The 9,684-nt window shown below is 39.6% G+C and overlaps 1 non-coding gene across 1 annotated transcript; it reads right to left on the bottom strand.

Annotated features, from left to right (window-relative positions):
- Positions 1-764: 764 nt before the first annotated feature.
- Positions 765-839, bottom strand: Trnas-cga (transfer RNA serine (anticodon CGA)). Its single transcript has one exon. It is a non-coding gene; the product is annotated as a tRNA-Ser (tRNA).
- Between the last annotated feature and the right edge of the window lie 8,845 nt (positions 840-9,684).

Below are 9,684 nucleotides of genomic sequence, written 5' to 3'. Positions count from 1 at the left end.
GACAATCACATGAAACTAGTGTTAAGGTTTCGTAAGTAACTAGTAGAGTAGCGTCACTGTAAATCTCTTGATAATATGGCAGCATTAACATTCCATTGCGAGGTATGCTAAGACAATTAGTATGCACGTAGGTTGGCGATTCGAAGGCTTCAGCATTCTGAGACCTTAGACGCTGGTATAGAGACATTTGTATATCCGCTTTATGAATGTCTCTGAGTAAATCGCGAAAACCTTTGAACGATACTGGTGCATAGCATTAAGCCAGTTCAATTGGTTCAAATGGCTCTGAGCACTATGGGACTTAACATCTGAGGTCATCAGTCCCCTAGAACTTAGAACTACTTAAACCTAACTAACCTAAGGACACATAACAAATCCATGCTCGAAGCAGGATTCGAACCTGCGACCGTAGCGGTCGCGCGGTTCCGGACTCCTGCGCCTAGAACCGCTCGGCCACATCAGCCGGCCATTAAGCCAGTCTTAGAGAACTACAATGCTTAAAATATCATGACAGTAATGTCGTTGGCGGGCCGTAAATTGGCCCAAAGATTAACCATGGTGGATATTAGAAGTTCACTTAAAGCAATGAGCCACATAATAGGAAAATTCAGCTTTCTTCCAGAGTTATGCTTTGTCGCTAGTTGCGAGGAACTACGTTTTCTCTAAGAGTCTCTAGTAAATCCTAGCATGTACCACATCACATACAACAGCCATGGCACAAAGTAAAATGACAGTTCTTTGCCTGACAACAAGTTTATTACTGTATGCCGGACCGAGACTCGAACTCGGGACCTTTGCCTTTCGTGGGCAAGTGCTCTACCAACTGAGCTACCCAAGCACGAGTCGCTCCCAGTCGCCACAGCTTTACTTCTGCCAGTACCTCGTCTTCTTTCTTCCAAACTTCACAGAAGCTCTCCTGCGAACCAGGAAAGCTGCGAGGACGTGGCGTGAGTCGTCCTTGGGTAGCTCAGTTGGTAGAGCACTTCCCCGCGAAAGGCAAAGGTCCCGATTTCTTGTCTCGGTCCGGCACAAAGTTTTAATCTGCCAGGAAGTTTCATATCAGCGCACACTCCGCTGCAGAATGAAAGTCTCATTCTGGAACAAGTTTTCATTCTTACTTGGCCAGTGTACTGTGCAATACCTTCAAGCAACCAGCATTTGCTTTGATGTGTTTGAAAACTGCCTATTACTGCACATTTAGATTGTATAACTTCTTAGAAACATTATTCAACCAGGCACGAGTTTCCAAAGGTACACATGTCTGGAAACTCAAACGAGGCACATTGTGCGTTAGAACGAAGACGGGAAAGATTTTATTATCACATGGCTATGAACAAATAAGTAGCGTTTCCAATGCAGAATACATTTACAGTAGAAATTTTTCCTCTGGAAAAATTTGTTTGTATTAAAAAAATGGTCGCTGATACATTCTGAGTTATACATATTGCCCATTTAGGACTCGATGTCTTAGACAACAATTCGGTCCATACAACGCACCAAAATTTCATCATAGAGAATTACTGTGAATTTATGGAAGCTGTTACATCGACAGAAAGGACTGTTTATTTTCTAATATCATAACACTGTAGGGACTACAAAAGACCTTCATACACGTAATCGCTACAATGAAGTAAGAGTTAAAATCTGGCCAGCGTTTCCGTTCTGTAAAACTTGGAAATGCAAACTAGCAAAACCTTTAGACACAACTAATAATTTGTTTGTATTGCGTTTACACAGTGAATCATTAAACAGTGAATTAGGTTTCTCTCCTTGACCTGACTGAACCACAAAGAGGAGTAATACTTTATCATTCATAGTATATAAACTTGCATACCCAAAGAAAAAAAAAATTCCCTTCAGTTCAAAAATTACTTCCGGCATCTCATCAGATCAGGGCGTTCAGGCCCACTGTTACATCGGACAAGGATTTTGCACATGCAGCACTTTTTACATTGTAGTTACTAAGGAAGACCATAATTTTGATATGATAATTAGTAATAAAATCGTATTAACTAAATTAAAAGAAAGGAAGGAAGAGTAAGGTTTAAACATTTCCCTCAGAACTATGAATAAATTTACCAAAGTATTTAATATTTAGGTCCAATACAGCCAATGCAATTAAAAACAAATTAGTGCATTTTAGTACAATTATGATTTTAATATATGTGCAAAACAGAAATGGTGCTTTTCAGTAGCGTTAGGATATATTCATCGCATCTGATTGTGTTATTTGCTTATTGTATTAACAGTATCAGCTTACATTAACATTGACTAGAAGAATGCTAAAGGGGATTATAAACATCAAAATGCTCACAATAACGTCCTTCGACGTTTGACGGGCCAGTAAACTCTCATGATGGAACGGAAAACACAGCGGTACAACAGACTGTCGTTTCTTCCTGACCTCTGTGAACAGAGATATCGAACTATCATAAACCAAAGAATTTCCTGTCCTACAGCAAAGGTCCTCAGATTTCCAGAGAGGATGCCAATGCATGAATTCAGCTGCATGTTGTTTTACGACTCCATAAAGTGGACGCGACTTTTGTGTCCAGTCGAGCAGGAAATGAATAACGTCCCGTCAACAACGAGGTCACTAGAGGCGGAGCACAATATCGGATTGTTTCAGGGATGAGGAAGAAAATCTGCCGTGCCCTTTCAAAGGAATCATCCCCGCATTTGATGGGAGCGGTTCATGGGAGTCGCGGAAACCCTAAATCAGGATAGTCGGTCGGAAATTTGAGCCCTCGTCCTCTCGAATGTGAGTCCAGCGTGCTAGCCACTGCGCCATCGCGCCCAGTTTAAGTGAATTAAATATAATTTGAATGTATCGAAAGAGAATGCGAGTAACACTACTGCTTTGGAACTATTAGTGTTAACAATAATGGCGGTGCTACACCTACTACTGCCGCTGCTAATGATAATAATAATTATAATAATACTAGTAATAATGGCATAATATTAACTGCGCGTGGTTCAACGGTCCGGTGCAAGCCTTTCAGTTGGCGTATTCTTAGTCTACCCCATTAATCTTACCGGGGAAAGGGGACGTAATGTTTAATGTGGGATCCAAACAACATACTGACGCTGGCGAATCTTCATATCGTAGAGAAAATTAGTTTAAAACCAGACTGGAAATTCGTAAGACGACCGAGATTCGATACCGGGACCTGTCAGTTTCTGGGCACGCTCTTCACCACCAGGCCACCTTGTCGTCGTGATACAACAAGGGGCATTCAAATGAAACCCGGTGACTAGTGTAAAGTAAAGGTAACGATTTTATTAATTCAAAATTGTAGTTATAAACTGTACACATACTCAAAAATAGTCGCCAAAACTGTTAGCACATTTATGCCATTGCGACACCAGCAGGTCGATTCCACCCTCGAAAGAAGCTAGTAGGCTGCTGTCGGATCTGGGCGTGTACCCAGTCACACACTTCGTCGTCCGTTGTGAATCGATGTCCACGAATAGTTTGTTTCAGAGGTCTAAACACATGAAAGTAACCCGGGGAAATGTCGGACCTGTACGGTGTATGTTCCAGCGTTTCCCACTGAAACTGCTGCCAACGATGAGCCCGTCCAGGACGAGCATCGTCTTCCAGTGACTCGCGACCCTCAAGGAATCGTTTGCGCCAATCCGCAACACTTCAACAACTCAGACTGTACTCACCGCACACAGTCTTCATCCGTTGATACGTTTCACGGCTTCCAGCTCCCTCCCTCCTTGTTGTTCCTGCTTACTCACCGAACTCGTGTGACCACCGTCTCTTCGGCTTGAAACCACACTGGCCCTGTGCAACATCAAACGGTGTGCGCGCCTCAGTCTCTCTACCAATAGATAGTGCCACCATACCCACAGTTACGCTGTGCCACCTTACGTATAAGGTGCTGGTGGTGGTTAGTGTTTAACGTCCCGTCGACAACGAGGTCATTAGAGACTGATCGCAAGCTCGGGTTAGGGGAGGATTGGGAAGGAAATCGGCCGTGCCCTTTCTAAGGAACCATCCCGGCATTTGCCCGAGACGATTTAGGGAAATCACGGAAAACCTAAATCAGGATGGCCGGAGACGGGATTGAACCGTCGTCCTCCCGAATGCGAGTCCAGTGTGCTAACCACTGCGCCACCTCGCTCGGTTTACGTATAAGGCAGAGGTAGAAGCACTGACCAGGTTTTATTTGACTGAACCTCATTCTTGGTAACGATGTATTTGTAGTTGCACATAAGTAGTATTTTGTGGCATATCGAGTTATCAAGGAGAGTAATTTAAGTAGTCTGTACCAGTTAATGGGTTTGGGAAAAAGGGAAGTTTAACTAGATAGAAGTATTGAAACGTCCCCTTAGAAAAATTATACACGACTGTGCTTATCCTGACACACAATATTTTTAGCGCAACGCAATCTGACTTTCAATAATCTCTACAAGAGAATGGCCATGACTAATATTAACCTACACCTTTCACAAATCACTTACCTCACCAAAAATCTTCGTTACTCGAAGTACTGCAAAACAGCGAGCGCCACTACTGCCAGCTAAATAAAAGATTCAAACTACTGAAGCCACCAACTACTGATAGACATAGTTAGCAAATGAAAGGTTTTGATAAGGAACAAACAATGTATTTACCTTAATAGTTTTCAAAAGTCATAATATATACAGCAGTTCATGACATCCAGTCTTACAAATTTCAAAACTCCGCCATTTCTCTCCCCGCATCCACCACTGCTGGCGGCTCACCTCCAACTGCGCAACGCTACGCGCTATTAACATCCAGCTGCCCACCACTACAATGGCCAACAACAATGCAAACCAGCCACAGACTGCACACAGCGCAGTCAGTGATTTTCAGAGCGCTACGTGGCGTTACCAATATAAAAACCTAAATAGCCTACTTACATAGCCCCCATGCTCTCCACAAAAAATTTTACAAATTGTTTTGGGCCGTGGCCAATACAGATTTGAAGAAATTTTTCATAATTACAATAACAAAGATATCAAATGCACACACTTATTGATACACTGTTGGCCAAAAGCAAAGATTTTCTCACAGTCCATAAAGACAGTTCTGATCATGCAGCACAGTAAAATTGCAGTGTTTTTTTTTCTCAAAGTCTGAGCAGTAAAAGAGAATGCACACGGAAGTAGTGGATTTCCATGCAGTCTTGAAGAAGTAGTGTTGTCCTTCTAACGGAAAGATAGTGCTGACTCTTGACATGCAGACTGGAAATGGGCCACAACAGAGTAAACCCACAGCAGAGTCAGTCGAAAACGAAGAATATTGGTAGGTAGGTCATCACAGAGCAGACCCACTGTAGTCCTCGTAGAGATAATGGTATTGGTGGGCCACCAGAGGTGCAGACCCACTGTAGTCCTGGTAGAAATAATGGTATTGGTGGGCCATCAAAGATGCAGACCCACTGTAGTCCTTGTAGAGATGGCTAGCAGCCATTCGTTGCGACTGTGCAGGTGCACAATCACCATCAAAGACTCTTGTGGACAATATAGCAAGTCCATAAACCACCACTTGTGCACTCACAAATTTTTTGGCATGTCCTTAGAACCAGCAATGCTGTTAACCAGTCCCTTGCTGAATTATCAACACACGTGCAAACACTAACAGTCCTCTTTTTTTCTCACATTTTCTGCGTATACTATGACCAACAAAAAAGTGTGCAGTGAAATGGAACTTACAAGTTAATAATAGGATGAACTGGTGTCAATTACAACTTTATAACATAAGAATACAATTACAAAGGTACAAAATACATCATTAAAGAATATAACAATACAGATAACATTTGTAGTACAAGCTTTACAAAAGAATCGAAATAACATATACATCAGTGTTACAGGAATTACGACATGAGTACATACGTAAAAAATCAGAATAACTTTTGAAACATCAACTTCACACGTGAGCATTAAAACAAAACAGAGTAAATAATGTCCAAACATCTTTACATAGTAAGTAACATAGTATCTGAAAAATTCTACAACTTAAATCTTATTAGCTAAACACTTAAAGACAGGAAAAATACAAATCCACAATGGCACATAAACATATAGCGGAATAATACAAAAGGAAAGACAGGGTTCGTTTTCAGTGTGACATTTGGTACTGCAGTCCAACCCAAAACTTCGTTCTGTAGATCTTTCCCCTTATTTCAACATTTGTTTCCACCAAAAAAAAAATCCTATCCAAGCATGCTTTCTGTATTCTGTTTACATCCTCTTTCAAAATTCTTTTTTGACCAAACCACTTTCTTATAGCTTCCCAATGCATTTCTTCCAATTCATCACAACTCGTTCTCATATATAGCCTACCCCATCTTAAGCTAACTTAAATCTACTGAGCTCAGATGTTAAACTAAGGGACGAGGCAATGCAGCAGCACAAAACAATTAACACAAACAGCAATGACAAAAAAATGGAAATTGGCAAAACAAGCTACAGTAAATCTAAATTACCAAGCAAATGCAACATTACAACTAATGTGAGCCAATGTGCAGCAACAAGAAAAATAAATCAGTAGTAAAACTGGCTTAACAGAGTAATACAAAGTGAAATTTAGTAGCACTATGCATGGCAAACAGCAGCAGCAAATGCAGTAACTTATACTTAAACATGACAAAGCTCAAGCAGAAAAAATATTACACTAAAGACAACAATGCAGATAAGGGAAATGTCTATTCACATCTTAATGTCTATGTAATTAAAGTGGTGCACCACAACTTATTCTACGAGAAATATTACCAAGTAGTTAAAAAGAAAATTATGTATGCAAGTCTTGTGAAGGGAAATGTCTTTTTGTGCTCCTTCGTTTTTTTTAAGTACATTATAAAGTTATTCTTTACTGGGCCTGTAGGCATAAAATATTTATGTCAGTACATCTACAAAATTTTATTTTAACCAATGCTGCAGGGCAGCTACAAACTAGATATTAAACAAATTGAGTAATCTCTCAACTAGAAAGACAATAGATGTAAAAATGTTTCTCATCATTTCATTAGGCATTTTAGTAAATATCATAAATTAACAGCTCCAAAGTGTAATCATATGTTTTCAAGTTTGAGCATGTCGTATTTGCGACGCTTTCTACAAAGAAATGTCAATAGCGAGGATAATGGCCTCCTCCTTTTTCTTCTACCTGTGCCTCTGAAAGGCACAAACTAATGGCTTTTTTCCAGGTGACTGTCGCGCAGCTGGGTGCCCACGACAGATTATGTGAATGTGGTCACTTAACTATCTTACCGAAATATTTACGACACCAGTTTGCACTACAGTGACAGTCTCATATAAAAATTTCACAGCTTGAGAATTTGCGTTGCAAATCTGTAGAAACAAAATACTATAAATGAAATAGTGTCCAATAAATTTTCGCTGGCATTGTGATACATTCACGCATTTACACACATTTCATAACTCTTAAAGTATGATTCTCTGTTTCCAACATCCTTTTTCACAAACCAGAGTCCCTAACCACTACTCATTATTCCTTGCTTTATTACACATATACATATTCGTAGACACTTCTTCAATATTTCATCATAATAAATACATAGCATAATCAAATTCCTTATATAGCAAAAGCTTATTGATCATAAACATACCGCAACAGCGTAATACACATCGTCATCATAACATCATAAAACCTCAGCCAAAACTCACCATCGTCGTAGCTTCCTCCAATAATTTCAAAACCTAAAAAAATTTCTCTACTCGTATCAAAAGTGTCATCTACCTCAAATGTACTTTAAAAATCATGATCCCATACCAAATACATCATTCAAAGCTCTCATAGTATCACAATGGTTCCAAAAAAATATGAATATTTCACAAAGTACAGACAAAATACAATTTCATAAGTGTGAAGTTATCCAACTGTGTAATTACGCAAACATCTGTCACTGATGACTCTCTCAGTTAAATGATCAGATAGCTGTGTAATTTATGTGTTAGAGAAATATGGTACCGATGTGTAAAGTTGTATAAGCAAATATCATATTAGCTAGGGCTCCTTGTGCTTACCAGACACATAGTACACAAAGTAAGCGTGTACCCCCTGAGCATTAATGTAATTATACCCTCAGGTGTTACAGATTACAGCAATGGAATGAAATGTATCACGGAAAACCTTTATATCATTGTAATTCAAAAATCTTTAAAAATAAATGATTTAAGTACAAAATTAATCACTCAAATGCGTGTCCTGTAGCGCTAAAGGTGCGTCTTGCTGTAAGATAATCTCTGTGGAAGTCTCGTAGTTATGGTCCTCCGAAAGCTACGTTCTGCAGAAGTCAATGTACGTACTTCACGATAAACAAAATTGAAAAGTTTTGCGTATAGATATTTTAGTTATTACGCTTATTTCCGCGATGAAGAAAGTACTGTGCTGTAACGTATTGTTGTGCTACGGAAAAGGCTGTCTCATTGTAGCTATACCACAAAAGTTACTACTAAAACATGTTTTACTTCCCAGAATAATTCAGAAAAACTGTGCAGATGTAAAACAAACATCGCAAAAGCAACATTGTAAATTGTCGCTCATTAGTAGCGTCGTGATAAAATCGTGTGGCTGTCACATAAACTAACCACTGTGTCATCTGGTATCTCACAGAAAGTACTTTAAATCCAGAATGTATTTTCAAGTAAGTCAAAATGTTGCATTAAAATCTCATTAGCAGTACTGGTAAATGTTCTAAGTATGTGAGCCTTATGGTCGTCATGTAATCATGCAACTACCAAGCAAGAATGTACACACACAATAACACTGTGTCGTTTGTTCACAATAACAATGCATTCGTAATTTCTGTTTAAATAAGTTCTCTTGGTTCTTGACTGGATATTTAACTTCAAGCATTGTTGCATGGTAACAGTTTCTAAATATGACAAAGCATACTAGTAACGTGAAGTGAAAAATTTTATGGCAAAGACTACGTTATAAAGCAGATTATCTCTGAATAAACGGTTTTACATGTGAAATGTGGTGCAATCTTTTACTCTTCCTAGTACGCAGAGTTTCAGTTTCAACGCAATGATCACGTGGTTACGTCGGTAAGGAACACTCGAATTTTCTCAAGGTTAGCATCTATGTTATTTTTCTCTGAGCCAGCTGGCGTACGCGGCTGCCTGCTGTGCGAGTCATTGTATGTCTCTTTGTTGGCGTGCGTCGTTATTAGGATTAGGAGACCTAACTTCTACAAATTCACCATGTCGAAAGTGCCCTGCTCTGTTTGAATCTCGCCAGTTCTGATGGAATTCAGGTCTGTCGTTTTGTCGGTAGTTTACATAGTTTATTGTTTGTCGGTCATGTGGTGGAGAAATTCTCCCGGAATCGTAACTGCGCGCTGAACTGTTGCGTCTGAAGTTATTCTGTCTCCCTTGATAATAATTGTTTTTGTTCCCATACTGTCTGTTTCTATGGTAATCTGTCATATTCATTACTACGGAAATGCGATCTTTCTCTGTAACTATTATTACTCTGCGAGTGGTTGTCATGTGGGTGGTGTCTGTTTTGGTCACGATTTGTGTTGTGAGAATAGCCTCGTCGTGTCCAGTTATTATATCTGTCATCGCGGAATTGTGACGGATGTGACCTGTAATTGTTGTATTCCTGTTTTCGCGTCCCGCGATTGTCTGTGTCAATTTCCAATTCTTGTAAGAGTCCTTGAAAAGCATCAATGT

Source organism: Schistocerca serialis, chromosome 7 (assembly GCF_023864345.2).
Source record: "Schistocerca serialis cubense isolate TAMUIC-IGC-003099 chromosome 7, iqSchSeri2.2, whole genome shotgun sequence".
Taxonomy (NCBI): domain Eukaryota; kingdom Metazoa; phylum Arthropoda; class Insecta; order Orthoptera; family Acrididae; genus Schistocerca; species Schistocerca serialis.
This window is presented reverse-complemented; position numbering and strand designations above follow the sequence as displayed.